This window comes from Onychomys torridus, chromosome 1 (genome assembly GCF_903995425.1).
Source record: "Onychomys torridus chromosome 1, mOncTor1.1, whole genome shotgun sequence".
Lineage (NCBI taxonomy): Eukaryota > Metazoa > Chordata > Mammalia > Rodentia > Cricetidae > Onychomys > Onychomys torridus.
Window position 1 is genome coordinate 162,928,795 of NC_050443.1, and position 24,928 is coordinate 162,953,722.

General features: G+C 45.8%; 1 long non-coding RNA gene across 1 annotated transcript; it reads right to left on the bottom strand.

The window, feature by feature from the left end:
- Window positions 1–728: 728 nt before the first annotated feature.
- LOC118592744 lies at window positions 729–23,160 on the bottom strand. Its single transcript, XR_004946149.1, has 3 exons — window positions 23,021–23,160; window positions 20,909–21,181; window positions 729–1,005 (listed from the first exon to the last, which is right to left on the bottom strand). It is a non-coding gene; the product is annotated as an uncharacterized LOC118592744 (long non-coding RNA).
- Window positions 23,161–24,928: the final 1,768 nt, after the last annotated feature.

Consider the following 24,928-nt stretch of genomic DNA (forward strand, 5'->3'; position numbering starts at 1 on the left):
GCCATCAGTTCCTGAGATTAAAGGTGTATATCACCATGACTGGTGGTTTCCAGTGTGGCTTTGAACTCACAGAGATCTGGATGGATCTCTGCCTCCTGAATTAAAGGCGTGTGTGCCACCATTTTCTGGCCTCTATGTCTGTCTAGTGGCTGTTCTGTTCTCTGGTCCCAGGCAAGTTTATTAGGGTGCACAATATATTGGGGAACATACTATCACCACAGAGGTGACCAGGTGTCTCCCCAAATTTAGGAGCCAGAGTTCATTAGGATGCAATCTAGGTGTCTGTAATTGTTTGGGGAGCCAGTTTTGGGAACTGTTGGATGCATCTCAAGAGTTGGAAAAACTTTCCTCATTGAAAGGGTCGGGTGGGGAAGCCCGTGGGCAGAAAACTCACTAGCTTTCTTCCCGGACCTCCCCCCTTTCCCTACCTCCCTGGCATCTCCTTTTATGCCTGATTCCTTAGTCATGAAGTTTTTCCTGCCCTTCGCGGACAGGACAGCGACACTTGGCAGCGCGGCACAGTGGAAAGAAAAAAATACTACAGCGCTACGCACTTCGCAGGACTGCGCTGTAAGAGCGGGGGCTGCGGGTGACCAGTGTCCTGCAGGGGGCAGCGCGCCCCTCCGTGCTTACGCGCTAACCTTGTTGGCCTTCCGGGTAGATGATCCCCCCCCCCCCCCCCCCCCCGCCTCCCACTCACCCCACCCCACCCCATGGGTGCACCCGCTGTGCCATTTCAGAAACCCAGACCACCACGGTTTGAAACTAGAAAGCGTCAGATGAAACGAAGAGGAGAAACTTGACAAAACCAATGTCTGTAACCTTCCCGGGGTAAAGTATGGGCTTCCCCAACCTCCTGTGTGACTTTAAGAACAAATACTGGAAGCTGGAGAGATGGCTCAGCGGTTAATAGCATTTGCTGCTCTTTGCTCTCGTAGAGGACTCGTCCGATTCCCCGAATCACATGGCTGCTCACATCGGTCTGCAACTCCAATCCTACCGAGTCTGCCAGGCAAGCATGTGGTTCACATCCATACATGTAGTTAAAACACAGATACAATCAATGATAAACAACAGCAAAGAACACATTGACATGTTCACGGGCTGTGAGGCAAGTCTTGGGGACAGTTAAATGTTTGTGCTGCACATAAGTCAGGCATTAGTTCCTGTCTGGTGACATTTTGGCCTGATGACACATGGGTTGGTGTTGGTGTAACAGGGCTGTGTGACCGTTTCTCCTAACTGTGCATCATTTGCCTTAACTTCTGACACAGTCATCCTAGCTGTCTGCCTCACTCTCTGCCTCCCCATCTCACACAGATACATGCATCCAAAAGTTCTGACTTTTCTGTAGACATAACTCTTACAGTGAACAAGGTAACTAAACTAACACAGCTAGAAATAATATTACTAAAGTATACATAAGTCCACCTATCCAGTAGATTGCTTTCTCTTTTCTTATTAAGCACAATTTACTTTTACTGACATAGTGATTAGACACATTTATGGAGTACGATGTCATGTTATGGCTAATGTACACATGGTGTACTGATTATATCAGAATAATTAGCAGATCCGTCACCTTCAACTATGTTTTAAAATTTTAAGTTACATGTATTTATGTATGTTTGTGTGGGTGTGTGCCACCAGACACACATAGCAGGGGACTGCTTTCAGTGGTCAGTTCGTTTCTACCATGTAGGTACTAGGGCTGAGCTCAGGTCACCAGATTTGGTGGCAAGTGCCTTTACCTGCCAAGCCACTGTGCCAGCACAATCAACCGTTACTATTGCTTTATGTTGACTACATCGAAGTCCTCCGTCCTGCTTATTATGAGACGTATACTCTTAGGTTTTCTTCATCCTAGTGAGCCACAGAACATCAAAACTTATTGCTATCTGACTGCCACATTAACCCGCTGACCAGTCTCTCCCTATCCCTCATTCCTCCTGCTCTGCGCAGCCCCTACGTACGTACGACAATTCTCAACTCCCCAAATAGGTTCACTCTTTTTTATATTGCACATACAAGTGAAATCACAGTGTTTGTCTTTTCGTGTCTGCCTTCTTTTACTTAATATAAAGACGTCCAAGTCCACCCATGCCAAATGACAAGATTTTCTTCCTTTTATGGTTGAATGGCATTTTTAAAAAAAGATTTATTTGTTTGTTTGTTTGTTTGTTTTTTCAAGACGGGGTTTCTCTGTAACTTTGGAGTCTGTTCTGGAACTTGCTTTGAAGACCAGGCTGGCCTCGAACTCACAGAGATTCACCTGCCTCTGCCTCCCGAGTGCTGGGATTACAGGCGTGCGCCACCACCGCCCAGCTGATTTATTTATTTATTATGTATACAATGTTCTGTTTTCATGTATCCTCACAGGCCAGGACAGGGTGCCAGATCTCATTACAGATGGTAATGAGCCACCATGTGGGTGCTGGGAATTGAACTCAGGATCTCTGGAAGAACAGCCAGTGTTCTTAACCTCTGAGCCATCTCTCCAGCCCCTGAATGGCATTTATGACTGAATAGCACACTGTGGATTCCTTAGCCGGTGGTCCTCTGATATCCTCTGCGTTGACTCTGGATCTTATCTCTCTACTCGGAGTAGGCTGCAGTAAACACAGGAGTACAGGTGTCTCTGATAGTCTCGTTTCGTCTACTTTAGATAGATAGCCAATACATGCAGATAGAACACTGTATACATAAAATACACAAATCTTTAGATAGAAAGCCAATACATGCAGATAGAACACTGTATACATAAAATATACAAATCTTAGATAGAAAGCCAGTCATAGTATTGCCGGATCTCTCAGTACTTCTCTTGTCTTCTGTAATGTCTCTACTAGTTTGCATTCTCACCAGGAATGACATTAATGTCTAACATGTGCATGTGAGTGTGAACTTGTTACTGAACTACATCTGAGCCCCTTGTTTTCCTCAAGATTCATTTTGACTTTTTTCTTATTTATTTTATTTTAAATTACATATTCATGTACGTGCGTGTATGTGTGCACCTGAGTGTAGGTGCCCGTGGAGACCAGAAGCATTGGATACCCCCGGAGCTGGAGTTACAAGCAGTTGTGAACCCCTTGATATGGGTACTCAGAACCAAAGTCAGGTCCTCGGCATGAGCTATACATACTTGTAACTGCTGAGCCTCCTTTCCAGCCCCAAGGAAAAGGTCTTTGGTTTGTTGTTTGGGGGAGTTTGTTGTTGTTGTTTACCTTTTCTGGGTTTTTGAGATGGGGTCTCATCATATAACTGTGGCTGGCCTGGAACTCAGGCTGGCCCCAGACTCACAAAGAGCTACCTGCCTCTGCCTCCCTAGGACTGAAATTAAAGGCATGTACCATCACGCCTGGAGCCAAAATATTTTAGGAGAAAAATAAAGAGAAATCAGGGGAAAAGGAGAAGTGAGAACTAGTGCCTCCAAAGCACAGAGGCACGTAAGCAAGAAAAAGATGTGGTGAGACAGGAAGATGGGGGAAAGTCTAACCTTCAGGCAGCACAAAGGGAGGATGCTGGTCTAGTGTTTTCACAGAGTGGAACTTCTGTGAAAGGGTGCATTGTGGCCAAAACAAATGACTTGTCCACTAATTTATGAAATAAACGGGCCCAAGGCATCTGTGAGAGAAAGCCATACCTTAGCGTTGCTTTGTTTTGTGACAGGATTTTCCTGTGTAGACCAGCCTTTTCTCAAACGTGCCAGCCCCCTGCTTCAGACTCCTGAGTGCTATTACTATAGACATAGGCCACTATGCCGGCTTCACTTCCTCATTTTTCTGGGCTCTCCAACTCTACACATATTCAAGAGAATGAGGAAAAACTGAGGCTTCTCTATTTCATCCCTGTCCGTTACTCAGCGGGAACAATTGTCTCTCAGAGGTTCCCATTTGTCTCTGGAAGCATTTTGTCCTGCTGGAGGATGAAAGAAGCCATTGATTTCGTGGTGTAAATGTGAGATAGTGGGGTCAGGACCAGTGATTCGGTCACGGCTGTAAAGAAGAATAAGTAAGTCTGGAAGGAGTGAAATCCTGGAGCAGAGCACGTTGGTTAATTGGGTTTCTGATTAACTATGGGTTAATGAGAAGACGCTTTTTGTCTGAAATCTCTCTAAATCGCCTCAGTCCATTGCCTTGCTGTAATAAGTAGCCTAATGAACATAATTAAATCTCCTCTTACCGATTCAGCATCCTGCAGAGTGTCAGGATCATCGCTCTGAACACAATATGTAATTCAGTCCTGCACTATAGCTGCAGAAGGTACTAGCATTATGGGTGGCGCCTACACATTTCCTTACTTAAAAAACAAAAAAAATTACTTGCTGGGTGTGGTGGTGGTGGCGCAACCTTTAATCCCAGCACTTGGGAAGCAGAGCCAGGAGTACAGAATAAGATCCAGGACAGGCACCAAAACTACAGAGAAACCCTGTCTCGAAAAACCAAAAAAAGCACTTACGATCTGTATGTTCATTGTAGGTAAGTTTACCTCAGTTACACAAGTGCCTGTTGTATGCCATAGAATGAATCTGATCCTTTGGTCCAGAAGGACATTTTGAGATTGTGAAATATAATGATGCTGCATAACAGCAGAGGAAAATTAAATAAAAGGGAGGAAGGAGGGTGTAGACAGAGGACACCAGTGTCTGCTGACTGTGCATCCACAGGGTCTGTCCCCAAGCTGGGGCCACGGCTGTGCAATACTGTGACTCTCCAACCTGCCTCGCTCTCCCCACCAAAAAGTGGACTTCATTCTTGAAATTGCTTATTTGAGAATTTTGGTGAAATTCAATTGAAATGTCAGAGCCAAGAAAGGGGAAGGGGGGAGAGCTGGGTCTGTTCTGTTCACTGTTATATTCTCAATACACAAAGTGGCCTCAGCTTGTAGAAGCCGGGTCTGTTCTGTTCACTGTTATATTCTCAATACACAAAGTGGCCTCAGCTTGTAGAAGTCAGGTCTGTTCTGTTCACTGTTATATTCTCAATACACAAAGTGGCCTCAGCTTGTAGAAGTTTTCCAACACATGCTGGCTGAATGACAGATGAAATGGAGATGGATATTTATTATGCATAAGATAACTTGATTTTGTGGCATGTAACATTTAATCCAATAGATGAACACAGTACACTAAAGGTTAGAAAGCAGAGACATGAATCTATTTGATATGCATTAAGACTGGCAGAATATGTGTCACACCTCAGACAACTTAGATAACAAAGCAACCTTTCACTGAGAGTCAAATGATCTGAGCAAACAGAAAATGTAAGAATTCCACTTAGGGAGCTATTTCATATGAATTAACACATGTTCCTTTAAATAATGCCAACAGAGCCATCAAAACATAGAAACACACCGGGCGGCGGTGGTGGCACATGCCTTTAATCCCAGCACTAGGGAGGCAGAAGCAGGCGGATCTTTGTGAGTTCGAGGCTAGCCTGGTCTACAGAGCAAGATCCAGGACAGGCACCAAAATTACACAGAGAAACTCTGTCTCAAAAAAAACAACAAAACAAAACATGGAAACAGAAAAATGCTGATGCTGTACCCAGGGTCCTTGACTCTCAGGATTGGGGAGTGTGCTTAGAGCGACTTCATCTGAGGAAACACCTCAGACACAAACCCAGAAGGAGGGGCCTGCAAAGCACTTCCCGAAAGGTCCAGTCTACCATCGATGAGTGCAGGCATCTAAGGTTGTACAGCTGCTGTATTTGGACACACTCTTGGTTTTGATAATACAGACCAAAGATGGCACTTCCCTACAGAGATGCAATCACCTTTCTATTCTAGAAAATGCCTCGGGCTTCCACAATCTTTTGAATTTCATTTCCCGTCATCATCACTAACCCATAAATTCTTTGAGTTCTGTTGACTGTGTGTATTTCAGGGACCCACTGAAGGGCCCTCTGCTGTCTGGAATGATCTGTGGAAATTTAAAATGACGAGTGTGTGGCATTTAGAAAGCCATTCCTTAGTGGAAGAGATGGGTAAGAATATGGAAATGAGCTATTTTTTTTTAAAACGTATTCATTGTATGTGGATGTTGACGGGAGCCATAAGCCTAAGCAACACTTGACATACATGCTGCCATATTTGGGTTTCTCTCCTCTATTCTTAGATCTAGGCCTTGCTTAAGTCTCCACTAGAACCTCTTCTCACAGATACCAGAATCTCTTCTCAGATATCAGGTGAATGAGCCACAGTTAAGCAATTCGGCAGTTAGACAAGAGTAGATAGATAACTCCCAGAGCAACATTCCCTGCTGGCCGAACATCCCATAATTAAGTCCCTTCCTGCTCACAACCCCCTTTGCCTACCTATATATGCCCTGAGAGGAAAATAAAATTTTGGAGCTTGATCAGACGTCCTGTCTTGCTCTCGTTCTTTGTGTCTCTTGTCCCTCTCATTCTTAGGTCCCCATTGAGGACCCCACTGGCCGGGGCAGATATCTGTATGCAATGGCATTCATTTGAGGCCAAGGGACAACTTGCCATTCTCTCCTTCCACTAAGTGGGTTCCAGGATCAAACGTAGGCCATCAGGCTTGGCAGTGAACGCCTTTATCCTCTGAGTCATCTCCCTGGCCCAACACTTGTTTTTAATTAAGTTCCAGGCTTGGATGATTTGAGCACACCTCTAAATATCTCTCTTTTTGTTTTTTTGTTTGTTTTGTTTTGTTTTTTGTGGGGTATTTTGATCTCACTCTGACACTCCCGAGACTGCCGATAAAGTTAAACCTTGAATCAGAGGGCAGAGTCAACATTCAGCTGGCCAGTATTAATCATAGAGTTTTTGGTGGACCCAGATTGGGACAGAGAAACAAAGGAAGGAATAGGGAGGGACTTAGAAAGATTTGCAGGCCTTTTCAATCTGGGCTATGGAGAGGCAGGGTCAGCTCTTTGTTCCTCTGTCATTCTTTGGGTCTGTCAGGTTTTCACCCCAATATCTGACTACCAAGTTTTATTTAATAAAAGAACAATAATAGCTTCAGTTTTTGTTTTTCATTTTTATTTTATTTTTTTTTTTGTTATTGTTGTTGTTGCTGTTTTCAAGACAGGGTTTCTCTGCATAATAGTCTGGCTGTCCTGGAACTCCCTTTGTAGACCCGGCTGGCCTCAAACTCACAGAGATCCGCTTGCCTCTGCCTCAAGTGCTGGAATTAAAGGCGAGCACCACCACAGACAGGCTTAAACCTCTTAATCCTCATTATCTCAGCTGTCCACTATAAACATGGCTTTGTGAAAATGACCACACAAAACAGTGTTCCCAGATGCCAAATTCCACTGAAAACATCATTGCTATCATTTCCTTATTCCTTGATGCCAGCTGGTTTCTGAACACACCTAATAGTAGCTTGCCTTGCACCCTGGACAGTCTGCCCTCTGGGAAAGGATTGGGCTTTCTGTGCTCTTGAACTCAGATGTCCACCCAATGCACTCTACCCTCTCCTGAGCCAGCACTGTTGGAGTTGAGGGGATGACAAGGTGGCGAGATGACTGGATATAGAATGTGCAGAAGAGGGGGCTCTCCTGAGTCCCCTTAGACTGGAAGAGCCTCCCAGGAGTAAAGGCACCAAGAACTGGCTGCCAGGTGAAGTAGTGCAGTGTGAGGGGTGAAGTAGTGCAGTGTGAGGGGTGAAGTAGTGCAGTGTGAGGGATGAAGTAGTGCAGTGTGAGGGATGAAGTAGAGCAGTGTGAGGGATGAAGTAGAGCAGTGTGAGGGATGAAGTAGAGCAGTGTGAGGGGTGAAGTAGTGCAGTGTGAGGGGTGAAGTAGAGCAGTGTGAGGGGTGAAGTAGTGCAGTGTGAGGGGTGAAGTAGTGCAGTGTGAGGGATGAAGTAGAGCAGTGTGAGGGATGAAGTAGAGCAGTGTGAGGGATGAAGTAGAGCAGTGTGAGGGGTGAAGTAGTGCAGTGTGAGGGATGAAGTAGTGCAGTGTGAGGGATGAAGTAGAGCAGTGTGAGGGATGAAGTAGAGCAGTGCATGGGGTGAAATAGTGCAGTGCATGGGGTGAAGTAGAGCAGTGTGAGGGGTGAAGTAGAGCAGTGTGAGGGATGAAGTAGAGCAGTGTAAGGGGTGAAGTGGTGCAGTGCATGGGGTGAAGTAGTGCAGTGTGAGGAGTGAAGTAGTGCAGTGCATGGGGTGAAGTAGTGCAGTGCACAGGTTCCCAACTACAGGCTTTTAGGATCCAGGGACACTTACAGGTCAGTCTGAGACTCAGAAGGCAGGGGTGTTTTGGGGGCCTAGTTTTCTGTTATATTATCTTGAAAAGACACATTTCTTCCTTTTAAAAATATATTTAATTATTTAATGTATTTTAACGTGTTTTCTGCATGTATATCTGTATACCTTGTGCGTGCCCGATAACTGTGGAGAGCCTCATGTCTCCTGGGACCAGATTAACAGGTAATATATACGGGCTACCATGTAGGTGCTGGAAATTGAGCCTGGGTCCTCTTAATTAAATATTCTTTCATCTCTCTGCTGGCTGCCCTCTTGGCAGACACAACTTGAGCAGCTTATGGGGTGCAGAGATGTCTCAAGAGGGCTGTGTCTTGATGTTTGGGTAAGGGCCTTACAGAATCTGCCTATGAGAGGTGAACTCCATTGATGTTCTCAGTCTTGACAGTAAATCTGATCTCTGTTGAAGGTGAGGATTAGGCTGACCTAAGCGAAATGGTGTAACCAATGTTCCCTCCATGCATCCCTCCTACTCCGTTCCTCCACACACCTCCCTCTTCAGAGGCTTCTTGCTCCGACTCTCCATACGGTCTTCCTGTCAAGGGCTCATAAGACCTTTCTTCCTGTGTTTTGTTTTGTTTTGTTTTGTTTCTCAGGGGTTTGGGGAGGGGTAGGGTGTCATGTAGCCCAGGCTGGCCTTGAATATGCTGCTATGTAGCCAAGGACAACCTTGAATTTTAGCTGCTCCTCCTTCCTTCCAGGTGCTGGGATTACAGGTGTGTGTGCTCCTGTGGGTTTAGGCAGGGCAGAGGATCAAACTCAAGGTCTTAGTCATACTAGGCAGGCACCCAGTCACCTGAGCTACACACCAGGCCCTCTCTTCCTTTTCAGACCTCAAGCTGTTCATTTTCTTCTCTGAATGAAAGTTTTAAAGTGACTGGTGAGGGCCCTCTGAATCTGTCACTGGGACCACAGGAGCAGCATCCTCCTGGTATAGTGCACTGTCCACTGACCACACCGCATCCAGAGGGAGTCTGCAAAATAACAATCTGCATTCAGACTCCCTATGGAAAACTCTTCGTTGGTTTCTACTGTGCTTGGGGTAAAGTCTGGTTTGTCCTTGTTGGCCCTCTGGGATGAGGTGCCTTCCTCATGAAGCCTTTCTCTGTCTCTGAGCACCCTCCCTCCATTCCCTGGTGGAACCTGAGAATACTCTTTCCCTCTACCCAGAGCACACTACCTCCCCTGACCCTTCACCCGGTTACGCTGACTTAGCTAGTTTCTGCTTTCTCCAGGTTTCTGGATTACCAGGCTACCTCCCATATCAGATCCCCTCCAAGCCTCCAGTAGTTGCTGCTTTCGTCATATTTGTGATTGCGTCTTCCTAACAGTACATGGACCAAGGCAGGCTTCCACTGGGTATTTATTCCTTGGCCTTATACATATATCATATCATGGGAGAGGCTCAAAGAATTCTCTTTTTAAACCCTTCCAAATTTCAGACAATAAATATGCATTGTAACAGAGACCTCAGTGGAGACAGTAAACCCAGTGGTGTGTTTTGTTTATTCACTTACTTCCAAGGTCATAAGTCGGGAATTTCGCAGTGGGACAGTTACAATATGACAGATCAATTGGGAAGATTCTGTCCCGGGGCTGTTTGGAACCTCTCGGTAAGCCTCAGCTCACCCTGTGAAGGCAGAAGCCCATCTGTCATTTCTAAACCAAGGGCAAAAGAATTAGACTTAAAAGTTAGTGTGGTTTATATGCACTTCATCTTCCAATACATTAAGATGAACTCCCTATGATTACCAATAATCTCCATAATAAGTCAGTGTTGATCTCCCTTCCTTCCTCCGCCTTCCTCCCGCCCCCTCCTCCCTCTCTCTGTTTCCTTTCCTCCTCTGTTCTTCCCTCCATAATTATTTATGAACAATGTCTATCCAAAGCTGTTAGAAAGCAAAGGGTTCATGGAGCAGGTTAGATGAGCAGATCTTCACGTACGGCAGGGGCCTGCCTAGAACTATGGGATGGGGCCAGGGTGGGTGAGCAGAGCTCCCTTATAGAGGAGCAGCCTGTGTGTGCTAGTGGGGGCCTCGAGTGCAGTGGGGAAAGAGAATATTTAGTGAAGAAAGGAATGCTTCAGGAATCTTGAAGATGCTTCCTGAAGAATTATTATTATTAAAATTTATTTATGTGTATGGGTGATTTGCCTGCATGTATGTCTGTGCCTTATGTGCATGCCTGGTGCCGCCACAGAGGCCAAAAGAGGGTGTCAGATCCCCTAGGACTAGACAGACATAGAGGCCAGAAAATGGTGGCACACAAACCCTTAATCTTATCACTTGGGAGGCAGAGATCCATCTGGATCTCTGTTGAGTTCAAGGCCATACTGGAAACCACCAGGCATGATGACACACACCTTTAATCCCAGGAAATGATGGCAGGAAGCAGGAAGGTATATAAGGCATGAGGACCAGGAACTTGGGCCTGTTAAGCTTTTCGGCTTTTAGCAGCAGTTCAGCTGAGATCCATTTGGATGAGGACTCAGAGGCTTCCAGTTTGAGGAAACAAGATCAGCTGAGGAATTGGCAAGGTGAGGTGGCTGTGGCTTGTTCTGCTACTCTGATCTTTCAGCGTTCACCCCGATACCTGGCTCCCGGGTTAGTTTTTATTAAGACCTGTTAAGATTCATGCTCCATCCATGTGAACACAGACTCAGGGAAAGTAGGCCCTGCTTTGACACTCCACCCCCAACTTTTAATGCCCTGGCTCCTACTTCTGTCTTGGGACAGATCCCTTTTAGACCAGAGGTTGGAACTCCTGAATGCCTTACCCGAATGTCCCCGTGTGCCTTTCTCACACACGTCTCACCACCCATTAGAAGGTGACCGTTTTGAGGACATATGATGGGAACTACAGCCTTCCCAGAAAGGCATGCAAGGACCCTGCCACCAAGGACAGTGCTGGAGAAGAAGAGCCAGTGGAGCCCAGAGCTGGGGGCAGCTCTGCCCACCCAAACCTTCTACTGTGGAATGCTGATCAGTTTGAGAGGTCAGAATCATGCATAGCCTTCAAGTTTAGGGTTACATAAAATGTCAGGAGAGGAAAGGATGTATGTTTATTTGCTTTATGTAACAGTCTGCTAGCATGTCTTATGTAAGCCTTCCTTTGTTCCTGGCTGAGGGGGCACAGATGAAATGGCAGGTGAGCTTGTTGAAAATCCACTTTGATGTGGTTTCCACCTTGTTATGCTAAGGGCAGGAATTAGGTAGGCCAAGTTGAAAAGGCCCTTGGGCCTGGCTCTGCCTTTCAACACATTAGTATAAATTGCTGGGAAACATTTCAAAAGCTCAGTTGGCACAGGGTTGATTCGGCTTTCAGTCCAACCAGCATATACCATGCAGTCATGCTAGGGCCAAAGGTCATGACTGGAGAAACCTGACCTGGCTTGAGTGCCACATGCCTATCCCAGTTTCAAGATGATCACATCACTGACTCAGTTCTATGCAGACTGACCCTCACTGCTTTTGTATGTGATCCACTTGATTCACCTTTCTCAACAGAAATCCAGGAAGTGGGTACAGTTTACTGGCAGCTTATATTTTCAAATTGGCCAAAGTTTGTGTTTTTCTAAAAAGGGAATGTGAAACCACTCTCCTCTGTCTCCATTCCCTCTCTCCCTCCCTCCCTCCCTTTCCTTCCCTCCTCCTCCTTCCCTTTCACAAGATTATACTACTTAGCCCAGGCTAGCCTTAAACACATGCCCTTTCTGCTCTGCTACTTATCTCTCCAGTGCTGGGACCTTGTCCCTTCTTTGCAGGGTACACAGACATTTGTTCACTGGAGAGGGAGTGGTATGGAGGTGGAGGTGGGGTTTTGTTAGGGAATATTATTTTAAGATGTATTACTTTTGTTACTCTATGAAGCTGTGTTACTGTGACTGCCTAAAACACCTGATGGTCTAATAAAGAGCTGAGTGGCCAATAGTGAGGCAGGAGAAAGGATAGGCGGGGCTGGCAGGCAGAGAGAAATCTGGGAAGAGGAAGGAGAAAGAGGAGGAGGAGGACATCAGGGGTCAGCCATCCAGGTACACAACCAGCAACGGAGAAAGCAAGGAAAGTATACAAAAATAGAGAAGGGAAAAGCCCAGAGGCAAAAGACAGACAGGATAATTTAAGGACAGCTGGTAAGAAACAAGGTAAGCTAAGGCTGGGCAGTCATAATTAATGAGCCTCTGTGTGTAACTTATTTGGGAGCTGGGTGGTAGGAATCCAACAGGGTTTCTTTTGTCTTGGGAAGTAAAGGAGCTCTTTAGGAAAGAAACTGACTGGGTTGGGCACCCAGAGGTCCAGCACTTTTGTTTGTAGCCTCGTTGTTAAGAGGGTCCAACCTCCGGGCCAGGAGTTGCTTTATGCCTCTTTTCATACAGATAGCCACAAGGGACAGCAGCTTCTTGGGGCAAAGGAAGTGGCTATTTGAATAAGCTAAATACGATGGAAAAGTACAAAATGTCACGTGAAAACATTTTATTCGTGGACAACAGCATGAAAGGAGCCCACTGTGAAGAAGAAAACAAAACCTACAGATCCTAGAGGGCGTTCCCCAGCACCCCAAGACCTCACACCGACCCCAGGCAGTTGTAGCCTCTCTGATTACAGAGAAGCAACACAGAAGGAATTGGGCCCCAGAGACTACTTCATATAAAAGGGAAATTTGGGGGCCAGGTCTCATTGGAAGCAAGACCGAGAGGCAGTCATAAGACAAAAGTTCCTTCTGGTTGAAAGAGTCTAGGATTTATTTTCTTATTTTTCATTTGTATTTACATATTCTGTGAGTGTTTAGAGAGGAAGGCATATTGCAGATGGGATTCAGGACATTGGGTGTGGAGGCAGGAGTCTTTTACCATCACTCAAGCCCAGATTCTAGAATTTCAACACTTACAAAAGGAGGAAGGAGGGAGGGAAGGAGGGAGGGAGGGAGGGAGGGGGAGGGAGGAGGAAGGAAGGAAGGAAGGAAGGAAGGAAGGAAGGAAGGAAGGAAGGAAGACCCTTTGACACATGAATCTGGTTGAGGTTTCACTGGACATGTTGTCGTAACTTGGGCTTATGTTAGCTCCTACCACACAGTCTCTTTCTTTTTTTGTTTTTTATTTTTTGCTTTTAAAGGTAACTTCAATAATTTTATTGTTGCAAATCTGAGGCCTGATTTAGAACAGGCAGAATCAAGAAGACTCCACAGATGAGGCAAGGACACAGTAACCAAAACCAAGAAATTGTGACATGCAATATGTTTAAATAAACAACCTTCTTAGCTTTGGAGAATACTTCTTTTTAAAGACAGTTTCAATATTCAAAAAGTAGGATTAGCAGAGCAGTTTATTAATAAAAAGAAATATGTTATTGTGACATAAAGCAAAGGAGTACCAAAACCATCCATCAAATGCTAGTCTCAACCCTGTGAGTACAGCCTACATGACCATGTGCAGCCTTCATGGTTGTGTGCAGCCTATATGATGATGATGTGCAGCCTACATGACCGTGTGCAGCCTTCATGGCTGTGTGCAGCCTACATAATGATCACACAGCCTCTTTCAAAGCTGTTCTCTCTGGCTGCAGACAAGTGTGAGCTTCACAGGCCGAGGAAGAGGATGGACCAACATTCTCAGTGACTCATTTAATACCAGGCTGGGGGAAAGAGACACCATGGACACCCGAGGCCAAAGATAACTGAAGAGACGCTTCAGAGGGTTAGCTGGGCAAGGGGGCTGACAGGGCCAGGCTCCAGGGTCTCTTTCCTCACAGCAGCAGGAGAGCAGGGTGCAGTGAACACAAAGATCTCTGGCAGAAACAGGACCCCCAGGAACTGTGGGGAGGCGGTTCCCTCAGCCCTGCTCTTCTGCCCTGCCAGGACCAGCCTGTCCCCACAGAGGCTCAGAACTGCACAGCTGAAGGGACCCTCACCCTTGGCATTCCACAGTGCCCAGAGGAACTTCACTCTCTCCATCTTGGTCCAGTGGCTGAGCAAAGTGTCTGCCTCACCTTCAGCACTGTCCTCATGCTGAGAGAGAAAGGCCTCCTGTCTGTTTCCTCTAGCTCTCCTGGAAACTAAATCCAGGGCTGTAGAGGAATGCCCTGTGAATTCTGGGAAGGGAAGGAGAAACACTGCTGTTGCTATGCAAATGTATTCACAGGGACTTCTTCTTCCTGTTTCACACCCTGGCCTAAACTGAATGCAGATGAATTTCCTCCTGAAGGAGGTCAAGGCATCCTTGCAGGAATGCAAATCCTGGCCTCTGCTTCTCCTCAGGGAAGGAGCATCACTCTGAGGGGCTCTGCATGTCCACTTGCCAGTAGATGTTGACTACAAACCCAGCTTGCACACTTGTGTCCAGGTGACCTGGTGACTCAGGGGACAAGAGAGACTCTGACATGTCTTTGTGTCTATCCCATGCTAACCTTGAACCTGGGAGCAATGGGGGGCATTATATAGGGCATGGACAAGCCAATCTGGAGAGATTTCCATTGAAGTTTCCATAGCTTTCTGGTATTGCCCATATAGATGATGACATTAGTTGGATCTCTACACAATGTCATGGGAATACAACTGTGTAGAGCTGGAATTAAGAGTGGGCAAATGTAGCCAGGTGGTGGTGGTGCATGCCTTTAATCCCAGCACTCAGGAGCATTATTTGTAATAGCCAGAACCTGGAAACAACCTAGATGCCCCTCCAACTGAAGAATGGATTAAGAAAATGTGGCACATATACACAATGGAGTACTACTCAGCAGAGAAAAACAATGACATCATGAGGTTTGCAGGCAAATGGATGGAACTAGAAAATATCATCCTGAGTGAGGTCACCTAAACCCAGAAGAACAAACATGGTATGTACTCACTCACAAGTGGATACTAGATGTAAAGCAAAGGACAATCAGACTGCAACCCACAGAACCAGGGAGGCTATATAGCAAGGGGGACCCTAGGATGACTGTGGCTTATAATAAGTTTTGTTTTACTCAATCACTGGGCAAGCTTTAGTGAAACATTTCACTATTAGGATAAGAATTTGTACTATATCAAGCTGATGATAGAAAAAAAAATCATATGTAAAAAAAAAAAAAAGAGTAGGCATATGCAGCCGGGTGGTGGTGGCGGCAGCGAGGGCACACGCCTTTAATCCCAGCACTCAGGAGGCAGAGGCAGGCAGATCTCTATGAGTTCCAGGTCAGCATGGTTTACAGAGTGAGATCCAGGACAGCCAGAATTGTTACAACAGAAAAACCCTATCTTGGAAAAGGTGTTGGGGGTTGTGGGGGAGGCATATGTATCTCACAAAACCCAGGGCAGAATTTGCCTCCTTGCTCCTGTATGAGTTGGGAGCAACATGTGCTCTTATCTTAACTGCTGAACTGTCTTTCCAGTTAAAACAACAATAACAAAACAAACCAAAAACAAAAACAAAAAAACAAAACCAGGGAGGGAGGCTGGAGAGATGGCTCAGCAGTTAAGAACACTAACTACTCTCCCAGAGGTCCTGAGTTCAATTCCAGCAACTACATGGTGTCTCACAACCATCTATAATGGGATCTGATGCCCTTTCCTGTTGTGTACACATACATGCAGACAGAGCACTCATATACATAAAATACATAAATAAATAAACTTTTAAAAATGGAGGGAATCCATTTCAATTCTAAAGACTCAGAAGAGAGAAGCAAAGACAGAAGTGGATGAAAGAGATCATCACTGAATGAATCACAAAATACTCTCTATGGGTGAAGAACATGCATTTTCCCTTTTCTATTATTATTATTATTATTATTATTATTATTAATTATTATTATTAGAGCTGAAGATCGAACCCACAGCCTTGTGCTTGCTAGGCAAGCACTCTACCACTGAGCTAAATCCCCAACCCTAATTATTATTATTGGTTCTTTTGAGACAGGGTTTCTCTGTGTAGCTTTGGAGCCTGTCCTGGAACTCGCTCTGTAGACCAGGCTGACCTGGAACTCACAGAGATCAGCTTGCCTCTTACTCCAGAGTGCTGGGATTAAAGGCGTGTGCCACCCACTGTTCAATTTTTTTGTTAATTTATCAATAGTGTGTGCATGCATGCACTTGTGAACATGCATGCCACAGTACATGGTAGAGGTCAGAGGATAACAGGGTAACTTTCGAGACTTGGTTCTTATCTTCCTCCTTGCTGAGACAGTCTCCCCTATTTCTGCTGCTATGCCTCCTACTCCAGGTAAGCTGGCCTACAAGCTTCCAGGCTATTCTCTGGTCTCAGCTTTCCGTCTCACAGTTGGAGTGCCTGGACTACAGATGTGTGCTGCCACATCTGGTCTTTTGCCTGGGCTTCAGGGATCAAACTTAGGTCATCAGGCCTGTGTGGCTGGTGCCTTTTCCTGCTGGGCAATCTCCCCAGCCAAAGAAGGAACATTTCTTGGCACAAAGCTCTAACAACTCCTCTTGATAATGAAAATTGTTCTAAAACAAGGCATGACATCATAAACTTTGGAAAAACAGAAGATCTAGAGAATGTCTTAAAAAAACACTCTATGGTTCAAGACCAGCCTGGTCTACAGAGCGAGATCCAGGACAGGCACCAAAACTACAGAGAGAAACCCTGTCTCGAAAAAACCAATAAACAAAACAAAACAAAAAACCACTCTATTTCTAAGAGATTAACAGAGAATGCACACTTCTTAATAAAGCTTGCTCCAGAGTATCTGCAAGAAAAAGGAGCATAAAGATTCAGGGAAGAAGCCTGAGATACCAAAGAAAAGGCGAATGGAGGAACCTGGCGAGTCAGAGCAGAGAAGGCTGGAGGAGGGAACACTCAAAGACGCTGAGATGGACAGAGTTCCTGATGTGGCCAGATGTGTAATGAAGAGATGCTGACTACTGATGGAGAGGTTGGGTTGAATTATTGTTAAATATTGGGACTAAGGGGGTCCAGCCCCTTGATAGTCCCCTCCCAGGGTTCAGGAAGAATCTACAACCAGCTGATAATTAATCTTTGATGAAAGGAAATGAATCTATGTACATGAAACTCCTTAGTCCATACACTTTATTATTCTGTGTCAGTTCTCTCTCTACATAGCTTCTATTCTGCTCTCATGCCTAGCTCCTTCCTTGCCTGATTTCTCTCTACATTTACCTGCGGTCCCTCTAGGTTCTATCTAAATTCCTTCATCTTAGTTCTGCCCCTTCTATGTTCTCATCCATCTTGTTCTTTCCCATATCAGCTCCTCTCCCATCTCAGTTTGTTCCTCTCAAGTTCTAACCCATCTGGTTCCTCCATTCTCTTTTCTCTTCTCCGTCCCCCAGTGCCCTGGAAGTCCCAGTATATATACACTTACAAACAGTAATCCCTTGGCAGTGCAAAGCAAGGCTTCCAGGGTGAAACGGAGGGGTGATAAGAATCACATAGAAAGGCAGTAATTGTTAATTATCATTTGTAACCCCAAAGGGAAGTGACCAATGGGGAAATGAATTAACTAAAGGCTAAATTCGGGTAATATCTAAGAAGAGAGATCTTATATGCTCAACTATAGTCTTAAATGTGATTAGTAGAAAATGTTAAGAATCTATGAGCTGCTAGGTCAATGGGAGAAAATAAAACTGCCTTCCTTTTTTTCCTGTGGCTCCTATCTGTCCAAGCTATTTGCTGTTTTTTCTGCAGGGTGGGAGAAAGTGTACTCAGTTGCTAGACAACCTGTGTACAGGTAGATGTCTCTGGTAATAGTTAAAGGGAGATCTGGAACTGGAGGTAAGGTTTGGGAAAGGAGGAAGTTAAGCTTAATTAGCACATCTCAAACAGGTAGCCTGGATGCTTAAGTCTGTTCTTAGAGAATACAGAGGTATCTCTGATAAGGTACTTTCCTCCATCTGGGGATGGACCTGGCCGGATACTGCCAATGATGATAATTACAGGGAGGCTTGAACTGGGGTTCTGGCTGAGCACAGCTGTCAGCACAGAAGGTATATTCCTAGAAGTGGTTAGGTAAGGAGTTAAAGTCTGTAAAGTTAGTAAGGCTGTAAGAAAGGAGGGTCCGAGCTAAACTGTGTAAAGCTATTACTTAAGGTCCACCTGACCTAGGCGGTATCTCCTTGTGGAATTTACCTTAAATCAGGAGACTTGTTATTTCTGTTAGTCTTTGAGAGTGGCTAAGGGAGATATCTGATTGCAGAGAAAGCCTTTCCTGAGGCTGTTCTCCAATTATCTGGAATGTGTATGTCCAGAGTGATCAGTCCACACTGTTAGCCCTTCTTAGGGAAAAGTCAATTGGGAAAAACTATGAAGGCACACATGATTTTCATAACAGAAGACAGCTGATATGTAACAAACCAAGTAACACCAAAAGCTCCTTGGAATTCGGCTTCCTCTGGAGGAAATCCTTGATCCCTCCAGGTAGTGACTTTGCCATAACCAGCTGAGTTCTTATGATGTATTCCTGTGGCCCACAGCAGTTAAATAGAGAGAGAGAACCCAAAGGGGGCAAAAAAACCAACAAAAAACACAAAAAACAATCAGAAAACACACTGTTACTACAGCCAAAGGAAGTAAAGGTTTTGTAAGAGAGAAATCACGGGGCTATTGCATGACTCCAGTGTGAACAATATTTACATGGGATTATACAAACACCGACTATGGACACAGCCAAGTTAGAACATGACTCTATTGGGAGGGAGGAGAAAGTGAACCTTGCAGGCATCAAATCATAATAATTTACCGTAGTAATGGTAAAAAAGAAAGGATGCTCCAGACTGAGGAGATGGCTCACTGGCTGCTCTTCCAGAGGACTCAGGTTATGTCCCCAGCACCCACCTGGTGGCCAACAACCACCTGTAACTCCAGTTCCAGGGGATCCGGCACCCTTTTCTGGCCTCTGTGGCACTGAATACACATGGTACACAGACAATACATGTGGGCAAAACACCCATACACATTAATAAATAATAATAAAAAGAAAAAGAGAGGATGGACAATGTGGTAGAGCACTTATGTAGCACATACAAAGCTCTGGGTTTTGCAAGGAAAGAAGAAAGAGAAAAAAAAGCCTAATTTGTGATGGTTAGATGTGAATAAAATAATATATATAACATCTGGCCGTATAAGCACTTCACTTAGAAATACAGAGAAGACGGGTTATGGTGGCCATGGCTGTAATCCAGTGCGTTGGAAGTAGAGGCAGAAGGATCATGAGTTCATGTAGCCTGAGCTACTTGAGTCCCTGTCTCAAAAGCAAACAAAAACAGGGACAAAGGCTGGGGAAATGGCTCAGATCATGAGTTCCAGACCAGCCAGGGCTACATAATGAGATTTTATTTATTTTTAGCATTCAGCAATACGTTTTAGTTATTTTGGCTTCCTGAATCCCCTGAAAGTACTTAGGTGCTCTCAGTGTCCAGTGTGTATATAATGGCTCTCCCAAAGTTTGCATCTACTGAGCACTGGATTTAATACTTAAAACTAGGTTATACTGACTTGTATCCTGTTACACATATGCAAAGGGTGCATTACTATGCCTTAATATGTAGAGCCAGTGACACAGATATGACATAAAATGAGAACTCACATTAAAATCAAATAATCAGGGCAGGTTAGGCTGTGATATAGCACAGAGTAGTAGACCCTGGGCAAGCACCTGGGCTCTAAACATAGCACAGAAAATAAAATTAGTCATATGGTCAGGTTGATGGCGAATACCTATAGTTCCAGCCCTTGGGAAGTGTAAGATCAGGATGGCTTTGATTCATAGAGATCTACTCGTCTCTGCTGCCATCTTTCCAACAGCCTGGTAGCTGAGGGGAGGCACAAGTGTCTTTTTAGAATATTGTCATTCCTGACAGTGCAGCTGGAGAAAAGATGCATTCTCCTCTGTGGAATATTCTAAATCAGTCAACAAGTCTCCTCACAAATAGATGGTTCCCTTTTCAGTCTAAAATAATTTAGCCTATTCCCCTTATTTTATTTTATTTTTTTTTTTAAATTTAGATCAGCAGTTCTCAACATGTGGGTCATGACCCCTTTGGCAACCCTCTATCTCCAAAAATATTTACATTATGATCCATAACAGTAGCAAAATTACAGTTATGAAGTAGCAACAAAAATACTTTGATGGCTGGGGTCAGCACAGCATGAAGAGCTGTATTTTCAGCATTAGGAAGGGTGAGAAGCGCTGCTCGAGACCCCTGCAGCTTCTTTATTATGTGTGTAGTTTTGTTTTGGAGGGTTAGACTTTGTAACTGGGTTGTCAGGGTCAGAAGCAGGGCCTTGGCTGCCCTAACAAGGTAGGCTGGGCTACTGTCCTCAATAGGCCAGTCAAATGGACCAGTGAAAGAGAAGTAGAGAAAGGAGATTTATTCAATAGGGATGCATTGGGAAAAGGAAACCAAGAGGTCCAATGACCCACCGCCAACCCTCCGGTCCCCTGCTCCCAACTAGTCCATCTCCAGGGTCTTGACATGAGGTTTAAATAGAAGATACAAAGCAGGGCAGTGGTGGGTACACACTCCCAGCACCAGGGAGACAAAGGCAGGAGGATCTCTGTGAGTTCAAGGCCAGCCTCGTCTATAAAGCAAGTTCCAGGACAGCTAGGGCTGTTATTACAAATAATCCTTGTCTCAAAAAAAAAACAAAACCAAAACAAAAAGAGGGATGAAATATGCATAAATAGGCAACCTCTCTTCCCCACCAAGGTGTGGTTCCACCTACCATCCACTTAGCTTTATCTCAGCTCCTGTCTGTCTGTCCTCCAGGTGGTCTGACAAGTGGAAAATCTCTTCCCTGGAGTCAAGTTCCCCTTCTGGCCGGCACCAGGAGATGCCTGGGGAAATTCCAATTCCTTGTCGGACCTTGTTTCAAAGTGCTGACAGCCGCTGGAATCTCTTTAGATTATCGTCAGCCTGGTTCCAGGCTGCACTTCCATACAGGGGTCCTTGGTCACGGTAGGTTCCAGATACCATGCCCTCTATGGGCACTGAATTGCTATAGAAGTAGGCACCATCAACAGCTGCATTATAATTTTGCAGATTTAGGGTCAGTATATACAGTTGCTTAACCAACGTCCCAACAAGACATGGGCTACCTTAAAGTTCCCTCCATGACCTTCAGCTCCCGTATGCGACATTTTTCAGTGGGTAGCTGCACACTTCGTGCTTGTGACGTTCATCCTGACAGCCAGCTTGACTAGGTGGAGAGTACCTATGGTACTAGGAAAGCCCAATGCTGGGTGGGTCTGTGATGGCATTTCCAAAGCCGTTCACAAAGAGGAAGATCCACTCAGAATCTGGACAAGAGGGCTGGGAGTTCAGGTGAGATAACAGTTGGGGGAGGAGGGGACCAGCTAGAGCAGGCCTTCTCTGTTTTCTGCTAGGGGTGCACTACAACTACAGACTTGCTGCATCCCAACTTTCCATGTCGCAGGAATTCTAACTCAAGGCCATCTCCCAGCCATCACTAAGCATTTTTAAAAATGCAACTTCAGCTGGGCAGTGTTGGCGCACCTGTAATCCCAGCACTCAGAAGGCAGAGAGGCAGGTGGATCTCTGTGAGTTCCAGGCCAGCCTGGTCTACAGAGTGAGTTCCAGGAAAGGTGCAAAGCTACAGAGAAACCCTGTCTCATCCCCCCCCCCAAAATAAATAAAAAACAAAAAAGGTAATTAATATGGTTTTACACCACCACAGGGAGATTGTTGTTGGTAGGATTTGAATCCAGGGCCTTGCATATGCTAAAGACATAACCATTAAGTGGGCTGCACCACAAATCCTAAAAATCTTATTTTAATGATTGCATAGTATTTCTTTAAATGTTAACTTATTTAGGAAAAAAAATTAGGCAAAAAAAAAAAAAAAAAAAATCACCAGACCTTTTCTTGCTGTTACTTGGTGGAATTAATTTTCAATTCCATGATACCATTGTAGCTTTGTATGTGCGGTTAGCTTGTTTTGTTGCTTGTCTGGTTTTGCTTGGGAGGGGTTTGGTGTTTTTCTGCCTTTTTTCTCTGTTGTTACTGTATGCTCTGTACATGTTGTGTTACCATTCTCCAACACACTGTCATTGAATATTCTTTTATTTTTTGGTTTCTGGAGACGAGGTTTCTCTGTGTAACAGCCTTGGCTGTCCTGGAACTCACTTTGCACTAGGCTGGCCTCAAACTCAGAGATCCACCTGCCTCTGCCTCCTGAGTGCTGAGATTGATGCGTGCGGACCACGGTCTGGCATCTGTTATCTCCCTAAATTTGCTACAACCTCTCTAGATCTTTTCTACTTCTCTTTCAAATCTCATATCCTGATTTCCGGGAGCCTCCTGGGTAGTATTTCCACACGCATGTAAATTTTCTTGCAACTCAAAACTCTCATGTCAGAAACTGAATTCCTATTCCCTTTCCAAATGTGTTTTTTTCAGACACCAATTTCACCTGGCGTGAGCGCTGTCTTTGCAGTCAGTTATAAAAGCCCACCACGTTCCACTTCTCTGCAACGGGGTGCTATTGACTCTGCTCCCAAACTCGTCTCAAGGACCTTCTCTCCAATTCCATACTGCTCTCTCTTTTTTTTGTAAGAAACAGCGAGGAAAAAAAAAAAAAGAGAGACTATGGTTTTTCAGGCAGGTAGTCTCAGCCTCTCGCCTGCACTTTTCACACCCTACACCCCACTCTGCTCCTTCATCAGTCTGGATTCTGAACACTGACTGAGATGCTGTGCTTTCCCGGTCTGCTCTCTCCCCCTCCACGACCCGGTCCTTCGTCTGTGTTGACTTAGGAACTTAGCTCCCTCCTTGACCGGCGCTATGCAAATAAGTACGAATGCATCCTGTCTATTACCTGCACAGCGTAGCTACCTAGAAGGCAGCTGTGGATCGGAGCCCACGAGTTCTCTGGCTTTCTCCCCAGCAGAGAAGGAGCCCAGTGTCCTAAACCGGACTTCTCTAGGAAGATCTCCAACGGCCCCAGGCCGCAAAGTGCGCGCGCACCTGTGGGCCCAGGCAGGCGGGACGGCGCTTCCAGAGGGGGCGGGCGCGGCTGCTGATTGGCTGCGCGGAGTCAGGCGCTGTGGGCCGAGTGAACGCGAGTAACCCCGGGGGCGGTGCTGACCGAGAGTAACCCCCGAGGGCGGGCCTCACCCTCGCTGGGGCCCCTGACCCGCCCGGGGCCGGAGGAGGCAAGGCTGGGGGCTGATGGTCCAATGCCCACCCCAGATGAGCGGGCGGAGCCTCTGCAGAGCGCGGCTTCCCACTGCTCCAGGCCCTCGGCTGTGCATAGGAGTGCGGCGGGTCCCTGGGAGGGTGGTTCATGGGGTTAATGAACGGCTGCAGTGGCCCTGTGCTCTACTGACCCCATGAGGTGGCTCCTCCCCGCACTGTCCTAACCCTGGTAGGAAAGGCATGGCAGGAAGCTTTGGCTGGCGGAGACGGCCACGTACTGGTGCTGCTTCTCTCACCGTGTACTCCACGAGAAAAGGGCCGGAGGGACGGGGGTCGGTGGGGACAGGCTTTTGTGCAAGACTGGGGAGAGAAGAGAAACGAACTCGCTTGAAGAACGAAGAATCATGCAGACATGGGTAGTGAACATTTAAAATGGTTGCCCCGCTGTGGAAAAGCGTAGTGAGTGAGCAACTCCACTCCTAGTGAGCCCAAATCAGCTGCAAACATCTGCAAGGTTCTTAAGAATTTTTACCCACGTGTCTACAGCAGAACCATTCACACTTACCGAAAGATGGAGGGAACTGGGATAGTCAGCAGATGAATCGGTGGAGCAGCCTAAAACGTTCTGGAGCTAGAGTTAGTGCCATATAACTGAATGGTAACTGTGTTTGTGCGCGCGCGTACACACCTGTTGTGGTCTATGTCCATGTGCATGCGTGTGTAGACGGGCTTGTGCCTTCAGGCACGTGTGGAGGCCAGAGGTTGGCGTACGGATATCTCCCATTGCTTCTCCACCTTATGCTTTTGAGACAAGGTCTTTCACTGAACCTGGAACTCCTTTTCACATACATAGACTGGCTGGCAGATAAGCCGCGCTTTTCCTCTCCCCAAGATCTACCTGTCTAGCTGCCCGCACTGGGGTAAGAGACACAGAAGGCTACCCCAGTGGACTTGGACATGGGTTCAGGGAGTCCAAACTCTCAGATCCTCTATTTTACCCATTGAACCATCTCCCTAGCCCATGAATGGTTCCTTGTATGAAGTACTCTTGATTCCTCTTCAAAGTGTGTGTGTGTGTGTGTGTGTGTGTGTGTGTGTGTGTGTGTGTGTGCATTTGCATATTTTTATGCACACACATACATGAATTAAAGGGGATCTTCTTTTGGTCTGGATTCTCTAAAAAGTACTGAGAATAAAGCCATGAGCAAGCTTGGGCCATCTGTGGCCTTTTCCACTCACTCCCCTCATTTTCTCAAGTCAACTGGGTGGGACATGGTCAGGACAGAGGGTTCACTTTGGTCTCTCTGAGCAGGGTCTCATTTGCACTCAGCTCACTGAATCACACAGTACATACACCATCTGTGGCTTGAGTGTAGCAGGTTGGGCAGGACAGTGGGGAAGGGCAGAGCTGGATCATCAGAAGGGGAGTGTTGTGCTTCCAGGAACCTCAGGATAGAGTCCTAACAGCCTGTAATTAGGGCTTGTGGCATTTGCCCTAAGGTCAACGCTCAAGAATCAGTACTTGTCCTAACATAGAAAGTTAACTATAGGTCACAGAACTTCCCTTCCCTGTGACATTTCCCACAGT